We start from the raw sequence: 21675 nt of genomic DNA on the forward strand, positions 1-21675 counted from the left end.
TCTGATAATTATGATAGACAAATCTATTTAAGATTTAATTTTTTCCTCAGCACCTCCTTGCCTGTGAATGTTGGCTTCCTTGAGTATCATTGCCCTTCATTTTTACAATGGCATTACCAGTAATATCCTTGAGGCAATTACTTGTTAAGGTTGGTACTTATAATAAAGGTTTTTGCTGGTAGACCGAGAAAAGGAAATGTAGACAAGATTTATGCCACTTTTTATAATAGATATATAATATATACTTTCAAGAAATAGATCAATTCTGAAGTGCCTTTCAGGAAAAAGTTTGTGCTAGATATACACAGAAAAAACCGTTTCTCCCTGTAATTTGATTCCTGTTATTACCATTAATTTATTTTTATGAAAACCTGTAAAAATGAGGTAAAATTAAATATTGACCATTTCCTAATAGAATATTCTGAAATTTATGTTTGTGTTATGTGCATATGTTTAAATAGGTACTCATTCATTCACACGCTGCATGCCTGTTATTTTTCTGTGTGCTTGGGAACCAACTGTGAATAAATAGGCCAAGATCCTTGCTCTCCTGGAGCTTAGCTTGTAGTTGGGGCTAACTGGCAACAAACTATAAACTAGTGGTTCTCAATAGGGGCATGATTTGGCAAGATCTGGAAACATTTTTGGTTGTCACAGTGGAAGTAGAGAGTGCCACTGGTATCTAGGGGATGGAGGGCAGGGATGCCACTAAACATCCCTCAGTACACAGGTGACCCCCACAACAAAGAGGTCTCTAGCCACACATGTCAGTAGTGCTGAGGTAAACATTTTTAAAAAATCAATTGTAAAACATGTTAGAATGTGATAAGTACTATGGAAAAGGAAAAAGAGGAGTAGGGGTTAGAGAATGAAGAACAGTGGCATGGGGAGGTGGATGCAGGTTAAATTTTCAAAAGACCGTGTTTATATTCTTCAGGAGGCCTCATAGAAGTCGTGATTGGAAAAAGACTTGAAGGATACCCAAAGGGTATAAAAATACAGATTTGGAGGGACACATGAAGCCAGTGTTTACAGCAGCATTATCAACAATAGCCAAACTATGGAAAGAGCCCAAATGTCTATCAACTGATGAATAAAGAAGATGTGATATATACATACATATATATATATATATGTGTGTGTGTGTGTGTGTGTGTGTGTGTGTGTGTGTGTATACACACACACATACACACACTATGGAATATTACTCAACCATCAAAAAGAATGAAATCTTGTCATTTACAATGATACGGATGGAGCTAGAATGTATTATGCTAAATGAAATAAATCAATCAGAGAAGGACAAATGCCATATAATTTCACTCATATGTGGAATTTAAGAAACAGATGAACATATTGGAAGCGGTGGGAAGAGAAGAGAGGGAAACAAACCACAAGAGACTCTTAATGATAGAGAACAAACTATGGGTTGATGCAGGGAGGTGGGTGGAAGATGGGCTAGATGGGCTAGATGGGTGACGGGTACTAAGGAGGGCACTTGTGATGAGCACTAGGTGTTGTATGTAATTGATGAATCACTGAATTCAGCTCCTGAAACCAATACTGCCCTGTATGTTAACTAACTAAAATTTAAATAAAAATGGGAAAGAAAGACCTGAAGGAGATAAGAGGGAAGTACTTAGAGGGAGTTCCAGGTAAGGGAACAACCAAAGCACAGACCCTAATCTGTGAGCACATTTGTGTGTTTGGGGGGAAAGTAAGATCCTGTGGCTGGAAAAAAATGATGATACAGTCAACAGTGATGAGTTAGAAAGGAAAGAGGGAGGCTGATTATATACCGCCTTGGCTTTTACAAAGGAAAGAGATAGTCTAACCTAACTATTGAAAGTATCATTGTGACTACATTGTTAAGAACAGGCTGTAGCAAAGAGTAGAAGCAGGAGCCAGTAAGGAGGCAACTGCAGACATCCCAGTGAGAGAATTTCTAGCTTTTGAAAGTCTACAGTGAAAATCACATCACATATAACTCAGTATCAACCAATTTCCTTGCAAAGGTTGGTTGTACACAAAACATTTTAGTTTGTGTCCTGTGCATATATGAAATAGACATGATAAAAAGACCCTTTGAAATGAAATTTGCCTACATGCCTTTATCCCCTTGCTAGACTGTGAGCTACTGAGGGCAGGAAGTTCCTGCCTGACAGCCAGTGGCACCCAGGGTATGATTTTGATCATAAGACCTAACAGAACAGGAAAGGGGCACAGCGGAGTTGGCACTATTGCCACTGCTGGAGAATGGAGATGGGACTTTAGAGTCTGGTTCTCTTATCTAAACCTGCAATATCCACATGAGAAGTTGAAAACCATAGTCAAATAGTCAGTTGTGGTCTCCATGTTCTACTTGAATTTACCCTTGGCTTATTGATTTGTTTTTAGTCTCAATTTTGCTAATAGACTTTCCTATCAAGTTTTTTGGTTATTAAATTCTATTATCAGGATTAATGCCTGACCCCAAGATCCTGAAATCCTGTATCATGTATTTTAATTCATTGTCATGTGCATATGTGAAATGTAATTGTGTACATAAAAGACCACTTGATATGAAATTGGCTTACGTGCCTTTTTCTCCCCTTATAAATTATGAGCTAGGGAATTTTAAAAAAAGTCTAGAGAATAACAAAACAACACAGCTCTTAGTGCTAAGAAAGCACTGACCATGGAAATCTTGGTGCTGGGGCCAATGAGGGCTGTTAAGGACAGGAGGAAATTGCTGAAGGGTTGTTGGTGGGAGGTTCTCTGTAGCCAGAAAACCATGGCAGTGAGGTATGGATGGTAGTGATCAGTCAAATAACTGTCTGATGGTCATCTTCAAGTAGTGGTAGCAACAATTGCAAGGATAAAAGGTGATAGTGGCCACCATTTATAAACAACTCCTGTATTCCAGAGTTGCACCATAGACTCATTACAACTCTGAGGATGCAGTGGTATGATGAGGGTCACAGAGACTGAGTGGTTTGCTCATAGTCACTCCAGTCAATGGCAGATGAATGAACAGGAGAAAAGTGTGTTTTCTCTATAATGCTGACACCTCAGGTACGTGCCACATGGGCAGAACCAAAGTACACTTTATTTTCCAGTCGCATTAAACTAGTGTGAACAGGTGCATACAAACATATCTGATTGCCTTTGGAATTTGTTAAAGCATTTGGGGGCGGATGTAAACAAACAAATGAAATGGTAAAATGTAAGTAAATATTCTTAACCAAGGAGAATATCATTTAGAGTAGGCACTCAAGTTCAGGGGGTGGGGGGAAAGGCTCAGATTTGCAGGCCTCAATGTCCTATGTATCTGTAATGGTTGATCAATGAGCCAGTAAATTGGGCTTTAATCATAGTGGGTAAAGCAGAGGGAGAAACACAGGAAGTCATGTGGTTCTGATTGTCAGAGAGGAAGAAAACCAATCTCTTAGTGAAGCAGAGCCTTTCTTAGCATTTTCCTAGCATTTGCAAGAAATAAAATTCTTGCACAAAAAAGGGAGGAGGGCTGTAAATAAAGCAGTGAACAATTTCCTTAGCAACCTCCTTATAGCAAACATCTTGTAGGCTTTTCCAGGGATTGTTTTTGGTATGTCCCTCAGCATGGTTCTGGAGGATTAATTGCTCGTGGCTATAATGTTTTGTAGGAATTTAGACTTCTCTTCAGCAGTATATCCTAAACTAACCTCATGTAAATCTTTGTTATTTAAACTACATTCTGCAAAAATTATAGCTGAGAATTGATTAAAAAGCAAATAGCCTCATGTTCCATTTCAATGTATATTTGTGTTTGAGAAGTAATAAAAACAACCAATGGGTACATATTTTTATAAATCAGTGTATGATACCATTTGGTCATTTTACATGGTGTCACCAAGACTGGGCCTACAAGTTGCTTACCAGTCATAATTGTATGGGAGCCTAAGAATCTGACCCCACAGAAAGTTCTCCTGCACTAGACAGCTGTGGGGCCCGAGGCTGTTAGCATTAGGGCAAGTCATTTCTTGGAGCATTGTATTTCCAGAAGGCCCCTCTCAAAACTCAGACAACTTCAGAGGCAGTAGTTCAATACAACAGTAGGGAGTTTGTTGAATGTTAGACCTATGAGGAAGGTATAGTCATTATCTCCATTTTTACAGAGGAGGAAACAGGCACAGAGAGGTTAAATAACTTGCCCAAGGAAACACAGCGGGTAAGTGGTAGGATGTGGATTCTAAGATAAGGCACTATGGCTCCAGTCTTATCCTTTTAACGTTATATATCAGTTTTCTATGGCTACTATAACAAATCACCATGAATTTCATGGCTTAACACAAATGTACTATGGCCCTGCAGGTTAGAAGTCTGCCATGGGTCTCACTGGGCTAAAGTCAAGGTATGGCAGTGCTGCATTCTTTTGTAGAGGCTCTGGGGGAGAACTGTTTCCTTATCCTGTCTAGCTTCTAGAGGCTGCTACATTCTTGGCTCCGGGCCCTTCCCTTCATCTTCAAAGCCAGAAACAGTGGTTGAATTCTTCTAACATCGCATCATTTCACTCTGACCCTGTTTCTGTCATCCTACCTCCCTCTCTGACTCTTATTCTTTCCTCTCCCATTTTTAAGGATCCTTATGATTACACTGAGCCTGCCTGAATGGTCCAAGATAATCTCCCTCCCTCCCTACTCCCTACCTTAGGGTCAGCTGACAAGCAACCTTAATTCTATCTGAAATATTAATTCCCCTTTGACATATGGCTTAAAATCCCTAATACTGGGATTAAGATGTTGACATTACTCTGCCTAGCACGTCTTTATAGACTGGCCAATCTACAGAGCCCTAAGGGTCTAGAACAGAGGATAGGTAAGTTTTGACAGAAGGAAAAGAAAGAAGCAAGGAAGAAAGGATTGTGGTAATAAGATTTAAGGACATTAAATGAAATGAGTTGTGTAAAATATTTAGTTCACTACCTGGCCCAGATAAAGCACTCAATAATTGATAGATGTGGTGGTGGTGGTGGTGGTGACGGACGTGGAGAAGGAGGATGACCATAAGTACAATGAGAATTCTTGGGAAAAATCCCTAAAAAGTTGTAGTTGGTGTAAAAAAGTTTGAGGTGACAAAAACTAATTTTTGCAAAGTTAAATATCTGACCTGAACTGGCATAGCATTCCTTTTAAGCTAAATGTCATTCAGTGTTGTGGGTATGTTATGGACAGAATGTTTATGTTCCCCACCTCCAAATTCATATGTTGACAATTCTTACTGTGATGGTATTAGGAGGTGAGACCTCAGGTTGGTGATTAGGTCATGATGGTGGAGCCCTCATGAATGAGATTAGTGCCTTAAAGAAGAGACCAGAGAGCTAGATTACTGACCACCATAGGAGAATACAATCAGAAGTCTGCAACCAGAAGAGGACCCTCACCAGACCTTGACCATACGAACACCCTGGTCTCAGATTTCCAGTCTCCAGGAAATAAATTTCAGTTGTTGAGAAGCCACCCAGTCTATGGTAATTTGTTACAGCAGCTCTAAAGGCAGGACACATTGCCATTTCACATTTATCAGAAATGTATGCACATGTGTTTTCTAAACCCTGTCAACATGGGTAGCTAAAGCCATGCATTCTTCCAGCATGTACCTTTTTCTTATTTTCTGTTTGAAGTTTTTCTGGTGTTTTCATTGATCTGACATCTTTAGAGAGTCCTTTAGGCAAAGAGATACTGATATTGATTTAGGTAGGATTAATGTTCTTTTAGTGCCCCCATGACTTACAGCTGTCTCAGAACACTTTTTTTATTGCAATCACTTATTCAGCATTAGTATACCCAATATGCAGGTTGTTTTCTATTGATCTGTAAAGTCAAGGGAAACCCATCTATATCCTGGAAAGTTTTATACTGAAATGAAAATGAAACCAGCCACACAGCCTGAGATTTGTGTTTCTGAAGATGAGGTGGCTTCTTTTAGATAGAACATAACTTAATGCATCTAGTTTAAGAGGCAAAAGATGCACCCAGTCATGTGGGTAAAATGCACCATTGGGTGTCTGGAGACCCAGTAGTTAGTTAGCTGTGTTCTCTTAGTACTTGTAGGACCAACTATGAATTCAGTTACTTAGAAACCTTTTATTTTTTTGTCATTTATCCATCTGTAAATAGTTTTTTCATTTACTAACTCATTATTTCAATAATTTTTATTGAAGTATTATTAGCATACAATGTTATATTAGTTTCAGGTATACAACATATTTATTCAACAAGTCTATGCATTACTCAGGGCTCACCATGGTAAGTGTAGTCACCATGTGTCATCATATAACATTATTACAATATTATTGACTATATTCCCCATGTTGTATTTTACACTTCTGTGACATATTTATTTTATAACTGGAAGTTTGTGCCTCCTAATCCTCTTCACCTATTTTACCTATTCCCTCATCTCCTGTCCTATGGCAACCACCAGTTTATTCTCCATATTTAAGAGTCTGTTTTTTGGATTGTTTCTTCATTCATTTGTTTTGTTTTTTAGATTCCACATATAAGAGAAGTCATATAGTTTTTGTCTTTTCCTGTCTGACTTATTTCACTTAGCATAATACCCTCTAGGTCCATTTATGTTGTCACAAATGGCAAGATTTCATTCTTTTTTATGGATGAGTAATATTCTATTGTATATATTTATTACCTGTTCTTTATCCATTCATCCATGGATAGGAACTTGAGTTGTTTTCATATCTTGGCTATTGTAAATAATGCTGTAATAAACATAGGGGTGCACATATCTTTTGAATTAGTGTTTTTATTTTTATTAAATAGTAGTGGGATTACTGGGTCATCTGGTATTTCTATTTTTAATATTTTGAGGAAACTTCATACTATTTTCCACATTCCCACCAATAATGCATGAGGGTTCCTTTTTCTCCACATCTTCTCCAACATGTATTTTTCTTGTCCATTTGACTCTAGCCATTCTGATAAGTGTGAGGTGATGTCTCATTATGGTTTTGATTTGCATTTCCTTGATGATGAGTGATGTTGAGCACCCTTTATTGTGTCTGTTGACCATTTGTATATCTTCTTTGGAAAAATGTCTGTTCAGGTTCTTTGCCCATTTTTAAATGAGATTAGGGAGTTTTCTGATTTGGTTCGGTTTTGGGTTTTTTTGGTTGTTTTTTGGTGTCAGGTTGAATCCATTCTTTATATATTTTAGGATATTAACTCCTTATTGGATATATCATTTACAAATAGCTTCTTCCATTCAATAGGTTGTCCTTTCATTTTTTTGATGGTTTCCTTTGCTGTACAAAAGCTTTTCATTTTGGGGTATTCCCAATAGTTTATTTTTATACTCATTTTCCTTGCCTGAGGAGGCATATCTAGAAAAATGTTGCTATGGCTGATATCCAGAGATTACTGCCTATGTTCTCTTCTAGGATTTTTATGGGTTCAGATCTCACATTTAGGTCTTTAGTCAATTTTGAGTTCATTTTTTGTATGGTGTAATAAAATGGTCTAGTTTCATTTTTTTGCATGTAGCTTTCCAGTTTTCCCATTATCAGTTATTGAAAAAGACTGTCATTTTTCCATTGTATATTCTTGCCTCCTTTGTTGTAGATTAATTGACCATATAAGCATGGGCTTATTTCTGAACACTCTGTTCTGTTCCATGGATCTATGTGTCTGTTTTTGTGCCAGTACCATAATGTTTTGATTGTTACAGCTTTGTAGTATATCTTGAAATCTGAGATTGTGATACCTCCAGCTTTGTTCTTCTTTTTTTAAGATTGCTTTGGCTACTCAGGGTCTTTTGTGGCTCCATACAGTTTTAGTATCATTTGTTCTAGTTCTGTGAAAAATTCTCTTGGTATTTAGATAGGAATTGCATCAAGTCTGTAGATTGCTTTGGGTAGTATGGACATTTTAACAGTATTAATTGTTCCAGTCCATCATCATGGAATATCTTTCCACTTGTTGGTGTCATGTTCAATTTCTTTCATCAATTCATTCAACACATACTTTTAATATATTTTGTGCCAAGTATTATACTATAGTAGAGAATGTGATTTTGTGTTCATAAATATATTTATGTGTGCATATTTTTAATTTAAAATTTTAACTTGAGCATATTAAATTTGATGGGAAAGACACCATTTTACACACAAAATGGTAGAAAGGCAATGTAAAGCATTTATAGGAAAAGGGAAGATTTGCCAAATTTACATACAATAAAATAAGCGAGGGTTAACATAAAGGGAAGAAAGGGAGCTAGGACTGCATCTGTGGATGGATTGCATACTGTGTAATTACACTGTGCATTACGTCATCTGGAACAATGGTCAGTAGGAACAAGGGAGATCAGTGGGGAGCTCTGTGCTGCCTGTTCTTCCTTCATTCATTGTCTCATTTGACCTTTGCGACAACCCTGCAACATCATTTCATTGTCCTTGCTTTACAGAAGGTAGAATCCAGGGTCCTAAAAGTTAAACAGTTTGTCCAAGGGTACACAGTAACAAGCAGACTTTGGGGTCTGCTTAGAACCCAAATGTGCCTGATTTCAAACCCATGCCCCTTCCGTGATACACAGCCAACACTCATCAAGCAATCACTAGATATCAGGTTACTCATGAGACCAGTAGTAGTATTATATCCATTTAGAAATGGAAAAATGGAACAGAGAAGATAAGTCAGTTCAGGAAACCCTCCTGGACAGTCAGATTCCATAAGCTCACTCTTACTCTGCTAGCACACTCAAACCCAGGCTCTCATATTTATCTTCATTAGGATTTGGGGATGAAAGACAATAGATTTATCTCTTTTAAATCCACACTCTTAAATCTAAAGGAAGGGCAGACCTGCTTAGAAGAATTGTAAGGCTTGGGGCAAGAGTACAAGTGAAGCCTATAGACCATATGTCTAAATAATTAGAAGTAATAAATCATGTTAACAAGTACAACAGTTTCATTTTCTATCTTGACAAATACACCTGCATAAAGACCTGAATGTCTAAGTTCTCAGGATTCTTGGAAACCCATTCTATTGGTGGAAAAATGGTTTCACCCACACTCATGGCCTGCTCTCTTCTCTTCCTGTCCCCAGCTCCATCCCACCCTGAGGGGCCTCAGGCTCATGTGTGTGTACACCCCGGCCCCATGTCCACATGTCATTCATGTCCCCTGAAAACAGCTTGGATACTTGGTAGGCATAGAATTGTCTCAGGTAGACCTGAGAGGCCCACAAAGACCCTAAAGTGGCCTAGGTGATTTTGGGGTCAGACTCTAGGTGGTCACTTCCTCTTTGCCTGGCTAATACCTCACCCTGTGGAAAGCAACCCATTGGGAGGCTGATTTATGAGCCCTCTAAAATCCAGGACCTGGGCAGGGTGCATCTTATATCTGAGAATGGTACTGGTTGGGCGAGGGGCAACGACCAGAGTTAAATCTATGGCTTTTGTGAATAGTATTTTATTCAAATGACTGCTAATTCAGAACCATGTCTTAGAAATGTTTTTATCCCTGGAGATAAATTTGATTCTTCTCATTTCCCACTTCACTCACCCCCAATACTACACCAACACCATAAGCTTTGTGTTTTCCACTACATGTTGACCAGCCTTGACACTACCATCTTTTTCATCACCCACCATCACCACTCACTCCTTTTGGTCCTAGCTCCTCCTTTCTGACCTCACTGCCACTGCCTTAGTCAAAGCAGCCACTAACTCTTGCATACACAATTATAAGTTTGCTCAACTCCTTCATCTTTCCCTACTCCCATATCTATCCATCACACCCATGTAGCTGGGTCACATGCAAGTCTCCTACCATGGGCCCACATGGCACCTTAGAAGGACACCCTTCCTCTAAGAATTCACAGCCCACAGTTTGACAAGCAGAATATCATGGATTTCCACCCTTCCTCATCCCTTTGCCAAGCACCTTTAGCAGTGAATAAAACACACTGCCACATGTAGCATTGCTTCCTTGCTTAAGAGCCTTCAAAGATTCCCTAGGCCCTTTGGGATCAAGTTCAAAGTCCTTAGCACGTGGCACACAAAACTGCTTTATTTCCCCCTCCCCACCAGTCTCCTAGGCTGAATGGGTCAAATGCTCTACTACGTAGCAGTGGAGGCTACCTAACTATCCCATGACTGATGTTTTATCTTTCTAAAGTGTGCTCTTCCTCTCACTATCTGGTGAAAGCCAGTTCTTCTCTCAGGATCTAGTTCAGATGTTGTCATTTTTACATTTTTTTTTATTTTTCAGAGAGAGAGAGAGCACAGTTGAGGAGCAGAGAAAAAGGGGGAAAGAATTCCAAGCAGGCTTCAAACTGTCAGCACAGAACCCAATGTGGGGCTGGAACTCAAAAACTGTGAAACCATGACCTGAACCGAAATCGAGAGTCGGATGTTTAACTGACTGAGCCACCCTGGTGCCCCGGATGTTGTCATTTTTATTAAACCCCTCATGTCTCATGCAGATGGCATTAGACTTCTGGGCCCATTAGCCTTTGTAAATACTGTGATTATGCAGTGATTATATTGTACCACAACTATTTGTTTCCATATTGCACAAAGCACAGTTCAGCAGCCAAAAGTAATTAGCAGGGATTTCCAGTTTTTACTCAAGTTTCTCAAAGGACACAAAAAAGAAGCCAAGTACGTGGTCTCAGCAACTGTTGGCTATCATCATTTCTTCTTCCTTCATACCCTGTCTTCACACCCTCTGACAGAAATATCCCTCCTCCACTGAAGCCTCCACAGCCTAAAGTTCCTCTCTTCCCCACAAACCTCCTCCCTCTCTGCCATCACTTTGCTATGTGGACTGGCATAGCTTATCCACAAGGGAGGAAAAAAATCCATCCTCTTCAGGACAGAGTAAATTAAGCCATAGATTACAGGATTGTCTTTGTTGGGTTAGAGACTGTGCCCGTCAGATTACACTAGGTTCTGCTGCACTGACATTTCTCAAATCCCAGTGTCTTACTCAAAGCAGCTGATTTATTTCTTGTTCACATAGCATACTAGCTGTGGGTCAGCTGAAGCTCTGCTTTCCATGTCTTCTCATGGAACATTGGTTGATGATGCAGCCTGTACCTAAGACATGCATTCTTATGGAAGAGGGAAACGGTAATGGTAGAGCCACACATTAGCTCTTCAAAGTTCTGCTCATATATGCGATAATCACTTCTGCTTATATTCCATTGGCCAAAACAAGTCTTATGGCCAAGCATGGTAATAGGGTGGGAAATTAGACTTCTCCCCAGGAAAAGGGACTGCAAGTCCATGATAATGGGTAGTGGTATATAATCTTCACAAAGAAAAACAGCAAATTGGAAATAATAAAGCAATCCACCGAGGAATACCTTATGTTAATAGTATTTTGTACCTATATAACACTTTAGTCTATGAGCTCTTCTAGGGTGCAGATATCTTGCACTGTTTTACTTTGTTTTAAATACCTTCCATATTTTTAGGAAAGAAAGTTTCTATACAAATTAGCAAAGACAAGCAGAAGAAAGGGGAAAAAATTCTGTAGGGTAGAAATCAGACTTGGAATTTAAATATTTTGAAATATAAATTCAGAAACCATGTTGATACCAAGGTGATATTCCTGTCAGATTAACAAGCAGGATAGGTGGGTGGTCGTTTATGTGGTATGTGATTTCAGATAGAGAAAGAGAGAAGACAGATAGAGAAGATAGAGAGATTCAGATAGAGATAGAGATAGATAGAAGATTTCAGATAGAGAAAGAAAGAAGGGACCCTCCCTTCCCCAAAGAATCTTTCTTTTTCTAGCTCCCTGGACCTCTCAGGCTCCTTTCGGGAAAACTGAAACCCAGCAGTTATTTTAGCAGAAATTAATGTGGGGAATCTGTTACATAAGCATTGGAGAACTAAAATGTCACAAAGCGAGCACTGAGTCTACACAGATATTAACTACAGGAGGTACAGGAAGCAGCATATTGCCCCTAGGGCTAGAGGGTCCAGAGGAAGAGGTTGGGTTTATCAGAACCTTGAAGCTCAGAGAAGGTTGCCCCCTGGAGCTGACCCCCCATGCCTCTGAGGAGAAAATGCTGCCCTGCCTGTGCTAGTACCTCTGGGGTACAGGGCAATGCAGTGAGTCTAGTTTGGGGTGTTTATTTTTTAAGATGGACACTGGAACCAACTGCCACTGTGAGGTTGAAGAATCACTGCTGGAGCAACATTGACAGGACAATGGGCAAACAGGAAAGACCAGATCCTTTCACTCCATTTGTTCCCCTTCCAGTCTGCTCGTAGGACCCCCTACTGGCAGAACCTTATCAGAGAGCCAGCCACAGAGTAGGACTGTAGTTGGCAGAGTCCCTGCTCCAGCATTATAGAGGAGGGTATAGAAGAGAGAAGCTAGGAGAGAACTCAGGGACTGGAACATGTCCCTAATATCTGGAATTTTACAGTATGAACTTTAATCCTTTGGCTAAAGTCATCTGTATTTGAAATAAATGTACCTTTTGGCGGGGGTGGCTCAGTGGGTTAAGCATCTGACTCTTAATTTCGACTCAGGTCATGATCTCACAGTTGTGAGATCGAGCCCCACCTCTGCACTGTCAGGGAGGAGCCTGCTTGGAATTCCCTCTCTCCCTCTACCCAACCCTCCCCCCCCCCACTCTCTCTCTGTCTCTGTCTCTGTCTCTCTCTCTCTCTCTCTCTCTCTCTCTCTCTCTCTCTCTCAAATATAAATAAGTGTAAGTAGGTAAATTAATTAACTAACTAAATGTCCCTGGGAAAGATTAAAAGTTTCAATGTTATTCTTCATTTATACCCCATAATGAGTAATCTTATCAGCTCTTTTTTAGAGAGCCAAAAATAAAGAAGGGGAGGAAGAAAGAGCTAAGAGGGGGTACTTTGGCTGTAGCAGGAATAGACAAAGGATCTCACTAAGATGGGAGAGGGAGGTAAATGTCAAAAAAGAAAAAAGATTGGGGAATTATGGAAAATAAATTTTACCAACTTTGAAGTTTTATGGATGCTTGGCAGGTTTCTAGATCTTTGCTGACTATAGCAATACAGATGAACCACAAGAAAGACAGATCTGTCCCTTTGGTCAGCACTCAGTCCTGCTCAGCTCTAATAAGGGAATATAAAAATAAGACCCATCACCAAGACCAGACTAAGACAGTGGCCACAGATGAATCACTGGATGATCAATTTATGCAGTGACAATTGCTTCAGTAATTCAGGCAAAACCTTACTATCGACTCAATTACAGTAGCACCCTAATTAGTAGAAAGCTGAGGCCTGGGTTATTCTAAATTGGATTTTTCTGCTCTGAGGATTAATTATGAAATCACTAGGTCTCCAAACTTGTTTTTATGGATTTAAAACAAATGATTTCCTCTTCATTCTGTCTCACTTTTCAATGGGAAATAACAGTGATCTCTAATAAATGTAAATACCGCAGTGCTTTCATGTTTTCCTTCTGAATATCCATTTCCATTCAGTCGGCATCAGGCACTCGTTCTGTGACAGGCACTGTGTAGGGCTGGACGAGGATGAATGAATCCCAGTTTCTGTCCTTAAGGCTTAGTGGCTGAGCCCACACAGGCTCTGGAGTCTGTGAGACCTGGGCCCCAAATCCCAGCCCTGCAACTCATGAACTGTATGACTCTGAGCTTCAGTCATATCTTGAGTATTTTTTCACAATTACAATAACTTTCTGAGCATAATTATTATATTCAATGTTTCCTCACTCCACATAGCCTCATATACTCTAACACATTACTTTCTGATTATTTTTACTCTCTTCATTATTCTCTATCTTTTATAGATACCCAGTTATCTTTCGCTGACCATGCTAAAGAATAGGAAATGCAAAACTCGAGTAGAATTTCAGAGTAATGGGTGGGACCTATCAACTTGTAGCTTTGTTGTAGGGAAATGGCTGGGGGGGTTCAATTTTGGAGTCTCCAGTCTATTCCTCTTCAGATCTTTCATCTTTAAGCTGGTCAGATTCCCCAGAGAAGTCTCTGCCAGTGTTCTCCCTGGAAAGTCAAAACCTGGTTGCCAATGTTCTGGAGCCTAAGTGAATGAAGACAGCTGGGAATCTCAGCTTCCAGGATGCAAGTATTCACTTGGTCCTCTAGATTTCAGAATGGCTCCCCTACCCCTAACCATCTCTGGTATCTTACAGTTCAGGGGTTGTATTATTACCCTATGCAAAGAAAAATCTCCAAGTTTCTGTGAAAATACAAGTGAAGCTCTGAGGATCTACCTTCTTCCTAAATGGCTTTCAACCAATACTTATTTTAGCACCCCCTTCGCCCCACTTCTAGAGGCCCCTGATGCCCCAGTTCTTAAGATTTTATGAGATTTTGTAGAGTATAAATATGATTGTTCTTGGTCTTGTCCAGAGCTGGTTTAGGATTCTGTTACCACCTGTCTGTCCGCTTTTCACATTCCAGCATTTTGTTGCTGTTGCTTTCTGCTGTCTTTGTTCCTTGAGGATTTATACCTGTATGTAAACGCACACACGCACACACACACACACACACACATACACACACGCTACTGTTATTTGCATGGGGTTGGTTTTTTTTGTGTTTTTTTTTTAATTTTTTTTTTCAACGTTTATTTATTTTTGGGACAGAGAGAGACAGAGCATGAACGGGGGAGGGGCAGAGAGAGAGGGAGACACAGAATCGGAAACAGGCTCCAGGTTCCGAGCCATCAGCCCAGAGCCCGACGCGGGGCTCGAACTCGCGGACCGCGAGATCATGACCTGGCTGAAGTCGGACGCTTAACCGACTGCGCCACCCAGGCGCCCCTGCATGGGGTTTTGAGAGAGAGCCAAATTAAATGCAAGTGTTTAATTTTCCATTTTACCTGAAAGTCTCATATTTATTGGTGTTTAAAGTTCAAATAGAAAAAATGATGTCATGAAGTACAATTAGAAATGACCAATGGAATAAGAAAAATGTGTTCACATTGCTTTAGATTTCACCCATTTATCACCTTAATCCTACAAAGAGGCTTTAAAATCTTTACCAAATGGTCAGAACTCTGAATATTATGTATATCACATATTTGGTCTGATAATTATCTCCTCCTTTTACTCCTAACAATTACACTTAAGAAGTTAGTTATTGCATTATGGTGCCTAAAGCCAAAAAAAAAAATTCTCAAAATAGGCCTTGTCACATAAAAAAATTAATTGGTTGCTTTGTTCCTACTTAGATTTTCATTAATTTGAGGACATAATTTAAGTGACAGTTAACTGTATGACCTTTGCATCTCCTTGTTAAAAAAGAAATCTCTATTTAAAAGTATAATTGAGAAAGTTTTCTGAAATATTAATTTTAAGGCATTAGCTTTCACTTTTCTTTTTGTATTATGAATTAATACAACTAGCCATCCAAAAAGACTGGCATATTGGTCACGGATTGCTACATAACAATCTACCCAAAATTTAGTAACTTAAAACCCATTTTACTTGTGCGTGATTCTTTTGTTTCAGCAATTATGCTGGGTTAAGCTGGTCAGTTCTTCCACTGGTTCCATTTAGAGTCAATATGTGGTTGCAGTCATTCTGTAAGGAAAGATAGTTAGACAAGGAACATGTAGATACATCTCCTCACCCCACCCCCCAAAATTCAAAAAGTAAAACAAGAAAAAAATATAAAACAAGGTAATGGAAGAGAGAGTGTGGCTTTCAGGGCACGAGAGTAACTGTCTTAGCTAACATATTCAGGAGGTGACATTTACGTTGAGGCCCAAATGTTGGAAAGAAACAGGTTGTGCAAAAATCTAAGGATCACATGAGCTAAAGTCCTGGGTAGTGGCAAGTTGAGTTTTTTCAAGGGCAGAAGAAAAGACAATGTTGCCGGTTTATAATGAACAAGAGGAAGAGGAGAAGAGATAAGTACACTGGCATAGGGAGGACCAGACCATAGGAGAAGCAGTAGACCTTGGAAAGTAGTTAGGCTTTATATCAAATCTGTGGGAAGTTGGTGAAGAGTTTTAAGCAGAAGAGAGATGAGATTTTATTTATGTTTTAAAATATCCTTGCTATGTAGAGAATGAACTAATGGGAGGAAGTGAAATTGGAATAGTCAGGAAATCTCACAGTGGTCTTAGAAACAACTTCAACACAGTGAGGGTGGTAAAGGATCAGATTCAGGATGACATTTGGGAAGAACAAAAACTTGATTGGAGATTGGACATGAGAGAAAGAGAGGATAGAGTATGCATCTCAAGTTTGTGACTTGAGAAATTAGATGTGTCAGTGCCATTTTTTAAGATAGAAAAGATGAGGAGGAAAGGAGATTTTACTTTACAAGGGTATAGATCAAGAGTTCTTTTTGGGATATATTGGGTTTGAATTGTCTCTTAGACTCATATGGAGTCCTGTCATCTACCAACTAGGTTTGATGATCTACCTCAGTACTTTATAGTGTCACTTTGTGATTAACCCCATCGTTGGGCAACTAAGACATAATGACCCTCATTTTCCTGACAAGTAACTGTGTCCCAGAGAAACTCAATGGCTTCCCCAAGGCCACACAGCTGAAATGAAGACTTGAACCCAAGACCTGTATGCAGTCCTGTAGGGCATTTTTACCCCTTGCCCAATCTCCTCCAGTTTTTGTGGTCAAAGGGAGATGCCAGATAAGGATACCATTATTGAGGCTTTGCCCACATGCTCAAATTGTCATCCATATTTGAGGCAATATTCTACTAGCCACATGTGAGTATTTATATTTTGATTTTATTTAGTTAAAATTAAGTTAAAGTAAAAATTTACCTTCCTTTTTGTTTATCCACAGTTTCAGTGTTCAGTAGCTACATGTGACTAGTGGCTACCATATTGGATAGCATAATTAAAGAACATTTTTCATCATCTCAGAAATTTCTATTCAATAATACTAGACTCTACATAATTCATACCAAGTTAATTGTGAAAAAAGTCATATTCCAATAGCTATTGCCTAAGAAGAAAGTTTTTTAAAAAAACGAGGTGGCATTTGCTTTAAAAGTAACACATTTCACGATAATCTTTAATTTCATACACAGCTGTAATGAACACCTTTTCCCAATTCACACCCTTGATTCTTTGTGTATTTCTCATTTTTCCTAATAAGAATAGAGGCTTCTCTGAGGAGAGAAGCTAGGTTCTTTCCATCTTTGCATTACCCTCACTCAAAATAAATACATGCATAACATTCACATCGCTTCCTACCCACCACTCACCTCACAGATAACACCCTCAGCTAACAGTTCTTTGCACAGAACAAGCAGAATGTTTACAACCAGCCACTGCTGTGGCCGGTTGGCTTCAGGAGAACATAAAACAGAGTGTAAATAACCACAGCTTTAGGGAGTCTATAGCTAAAACCTAATTTCATGGCATATTCTATTCCAAGTTTTTGCCCTTTCTAGCAGGGAGGAGATTGGGAGGCTCATCAGGTAAAACTGAAGGCTGCTTATCTCTGGAGGGTGGGGACCTTGGAGGGGAGTTGGTGGGAACTTGAGATTTGCCTATTACTTGATGAAGAGGTGAGCAGGGCCTTCCTCACATGGTAAGATGAAAGTGTCCAGAAAATCCCATTCACACCCACATGCATACAGGCAGGCATGTGCTCTCAGCAGTTCCTTTCACAAATGAATGGGAAAATTTGGAAGCGACAGATGGGTTTTGAATCCTACCTCAGTTGTATGACTTCAGGTATATTACATAAACACTCTAAAGAGTAGGAGAAGGAGATGTATGTGTAGAGCCTTGATCACATAATTATTCCTCTTCTCACCCTTTAGGGTGAAGGGGAGAATAAACCCAGAAAGAAATTGCATTTTCCCTTTGGAATTTTTTTAACAAGAGTGCCTGGGTGGCTTAGTCGGTTAAGTTTCCAGCTTTGGCTCAGGTCATGATCTCACCATTCATAGGTTCAAGCCCTGTTTTAGGCTCTGTGCTGACAGCTCAAACCTGGAGCCTGCTTCAAATTCTGTCTTTCCCTCTCTCTGTCCCTTCCCTGTTCGTGCTCTGTCTCAGTCTCTCAAAAATAAATAAACGTTAAAAATTTTTAATAAAAAATATTTTGTGTTTTTTATAGGTGGTACTTACATAAAAATTTCCTAAGTGTGTCAGTGAAGTTTCCTTCCTTTCCAGGCACCTAGTTCTCCCAGAGGCAGCTAGAATTTCCAGATGTCTATGTGTCCATTCCATATTATCCTGTGCATGTGCAAGCAAATAAATACGTCATTACACTTATATCTTCCTTATATATGTGTTTTTCTCTTTGATACAAATAGCTGTGTGACTATTTTAAATCTTATTTTCCCCTATAGTATCTTGAAGATTTTTTTTATATCTACCCTGAACACCTTCAGTCTCTTCACAGATTCAGAGTATTTCATTGTAGAATTGTACAATAACTTGTTTATCTTAATGCCCACTGATGAATTGTTTAGGTCATTTTTAGAATTTTGCTGTTATAACCCATGCCATAATGAATGTTTTTGGTTATCTATCACTTTGCACATGGGTAAAGTGTATTTGTAGAATAAATTTCTAAAAGAATTTCTGGTCAGAAGATATGTATATATTATATATAACATAATTATATAGCTATTAATATAATTAGCCTATATATAATTTTGATAGACGTGGTCAAATGACCCTTGTAGAATTTGTACTAGTTTTCTGACCCATCAGTAATGTATGAAAGCAGAGTTTCTAAGCCTTTGTGGATCCCTGATACCTCTGAGACTGAGCTCCCAAGTTTTATGTTTACTGTAACAGCTCAGCTTACATAATGCATGCATGTGTGCATGCATGTATGTGTGTGATTTTATTTGAAGAAAGTTGTTTTGGCTAAGTTACTAAGGAAGACTTGAGAACAATGATGTCAAGAAACATCATTGTGCCTTCTCTTAGCCCTTCAGTTTGAAAGGGTGACATAGAAAATGAGATTGTTCCACATCCTGTAAGAAAACCCTTTGGCAGCATAGAGAGAATGGTTCAGGTGGTAGCTGGAAAGATTAAATGGGTGGAAATATTTCCAGGAAGCAGTAAGTAGCTGCCAAGTTATAAAGAGGTGATATTTAGTCTCATAGCCCCCAATGTTAACAAGTGTTCTCCAGAAGGTCAGCTCGTTTGAGCCAGTTGTCAACCCCTGTATTAGTGCTGGAAGTATAGAGATGAGCATGGCTAGTCCTTGCCCTCAAGTTCATCCAGAGAAGTCAGGCATGTAGTCAGGCAAATTCTCTATGATGTCATAGAAGCAACAGCAATGATGACAGCTAACTCTGAGAGCTTATTAAGCACCAGACAGTGAGGTTCTCCAATGCTCGTCATCTCACCCGATTCTACAGAAATGCCATGAGAGTGATTACGGTGTTATCCCAGTTTCACAGATGAGGAAACCAAGATTCAGGGAAGTTGAGGGAGAGCCCCAATACCACATAGTATGTGACAGAGCTAGGGTTTAGTCTGTGGACTGTCTCACTTCAAAGTCTTAAAGGGAATAAGGGGTAATGTTAGAACTTAATGCTCATCTTCCTCTTCTATTAAATGGTTTTCTCCTTTCTCTTGTTATGACACCAAATTACTTTTCAGGGGAGGGGGGAGGGGGTCAAGGAAGACCCTTGGAGATGTGTCCTGAATCGATGCTCAAAGAATGACTAGAAGCAAGGAAAGCATTCCAGGCAAAGCAGCTCTTGGGCTGATCACAAGAGTCAGCCCTCAGGAATCAGGAGGTTTCTGACAAAGGGAGATGAGTGGAGTGGGTAAGAAGGCAGCCTCTGGAGCCACACTGCCTGAGTTTAAATCCTAGCTCTCCCCCTTAGTTGAGTGACTTTGGGTGCATCATTCACCTTCTCTGATTCTTCACCTGTAAGATGGATCTATAAAATATTATGTCCTGCGTTATTGTAAGGATTGAATGAGTTAATGTACCTGGAACATTTAGAATAGTGCTTGGCACGTGCCCTATATATTTGTTCCCACTGTAGAATCTTCAAGCTCCAGGTACAACCTAGATATAAGGAAGAGGAAAACAAAATTTTGAAGCTCATCTGTGGTGCTTATTATAGAGAACTATTACATGAGCTCACAAAATGTAATTGGTACTATAAAAGGAGGAGAAAGTAGAAAACTGTTTAATGGAGGAGGGACATGGGCTTTTAGGCCAGAATTGTCCTGTCAAGGATGGTCATGCTTATCAGCTTTCAGTTATCTTCTAGTATTGTGAGTCAAAAATGGGCTTTTTTATTTGTCTATTTCTTCATGGCATCTTTATTTGGTATTAAAATGAGATGGTCTGTCTTAAAGAAGGTGGAAAAGCAGAGGAAGATAAGATAAAAGGAACTGCATTCAATGTAACTTTTGGTTTCCTCTCTTCCTCTTTGATGCAATAAAATGTTTTCAGAAAACCTTGAAGAAAATACAAGATAAGCTCTGCAGCTTTCTAATTTACCCACATAGCATTTATCTGTCATCCACCAAGTCAAATTACTTTTTCTGAGAACAGTTTTCTATAACATAATCCTGGGGAGTTAAAAGTGAGAGGAAAAATACTTCTCCAGGGAATCAGCTCACATGATTTATATTTTATCTTCATATTCTTTGGCCTTTCTCCCCTTTTTATGTTATCCCAAATTCATGTTCCCAGTTGTTCCCAAACTAAACCCTATGCCCGGACTATCTTCTGTAGGCCAGTTTTATTTTTTCCTTCCACCATTTGAACAACTCTTGGAAATCTATCTACTTGAAGAAAAACATTGGCAAATTTCCCCAACATTAACCCCAAAGGCCCTCAGTTACTACAATTCAGAAACCTGTACCTGTATTTGTACCAGCCACTCAATAGATCCTGGGGCTACAGAAATTAGTATGATTAAGCCTTGTGTCCTGAATGAGTTCACAGTCTTGTGTGAGATACAGACCTGCAAAGAGAGGTTGATTCTGCCTATCTCAGCCATACAATCATGTTCATTTCCTTTATGGTTTGTCTTCCCCCCCTAGACTGTAAGCCTCTCAAAGACTAAGTTTTTATCTGTTTTGTTTACTACTGTGTAATCAGTACCGTAGATAGTGCCCTCAATAAACATTTTTTGAATGAATGAGTGAATGAATGAATGAAAACAAATGAATTACAACATAGAATAATCAGTAAATTGATGTGCTTACAAGAGAAGAAGGAGCACAGAGGAGGGAGTACTGAACTCTTGCCGGGGAGCAGTGGAGTTGGAGGGGTGAGGAGGCCTGCTGGGGGAGGTGACTTCTGAGCTTGGTTCTGAAGGTAATGGCTGCCAACCTTGATATGCCTTGCATGGTGTCTGACTCAGAGGAGGTACCCAATAAAAATTTTCTGAGTTAATAAACTTTATAATTTATGAAGCAGTTATACTTATAGTATCTAATATTGTACCACTTATCACTTAACACATCCTGGGAAGGGAGGACATGGCCACTTCGTGCTGGATTATGTGATTTTAGAAGCTCTGTCACCTGAAAAACCTCTCAGTAGGGTAGGGACATCTGGAAAACCCAGTGTCTTGGTGTGTGATGCCTGTAAGAAACTTTAGAGGCTGGGTCAGCCACTGGCTGAGAAAGAAAGCAATTTTAAGTATTGCTTTAGGAGAGGAGTCCCATCCAGCAAGGTGCGTGGGAATGGAACAGACAGAGGCCCTGAGCCAGACCAGAGCTTATTACCTAACTTC

General features: G+C 39.4%; 1 protein-coding gene across 2 annotated transcripts in view; it reads left to right on the plus strand.

The window, feature by feature from the left end:
* ANO4 (anoctamin 4) overlaps positions 1–21675 on the plus strand; it is a 395947-nt gene that overhangs the window by 257804 nt on the left and 116468 nt on the right. The window lies entirely within an intron of this gene.

The sequence above is a fragment of the Prionailurus viverrinus genome, chromosome B4 (assembly GCF_022837055.1).
Source record: "Prionailurus viverrinus isolate Anna chromosome B4, UM_Priviv_1.0, whole genome shotgun sequence".
NCBI classification, from domain to species: Eukaryota; Metazoa; Chordata; class Mammalia; order Carnivora; family Felidae; genus Prionailurus; species Prionailurus viverrinus.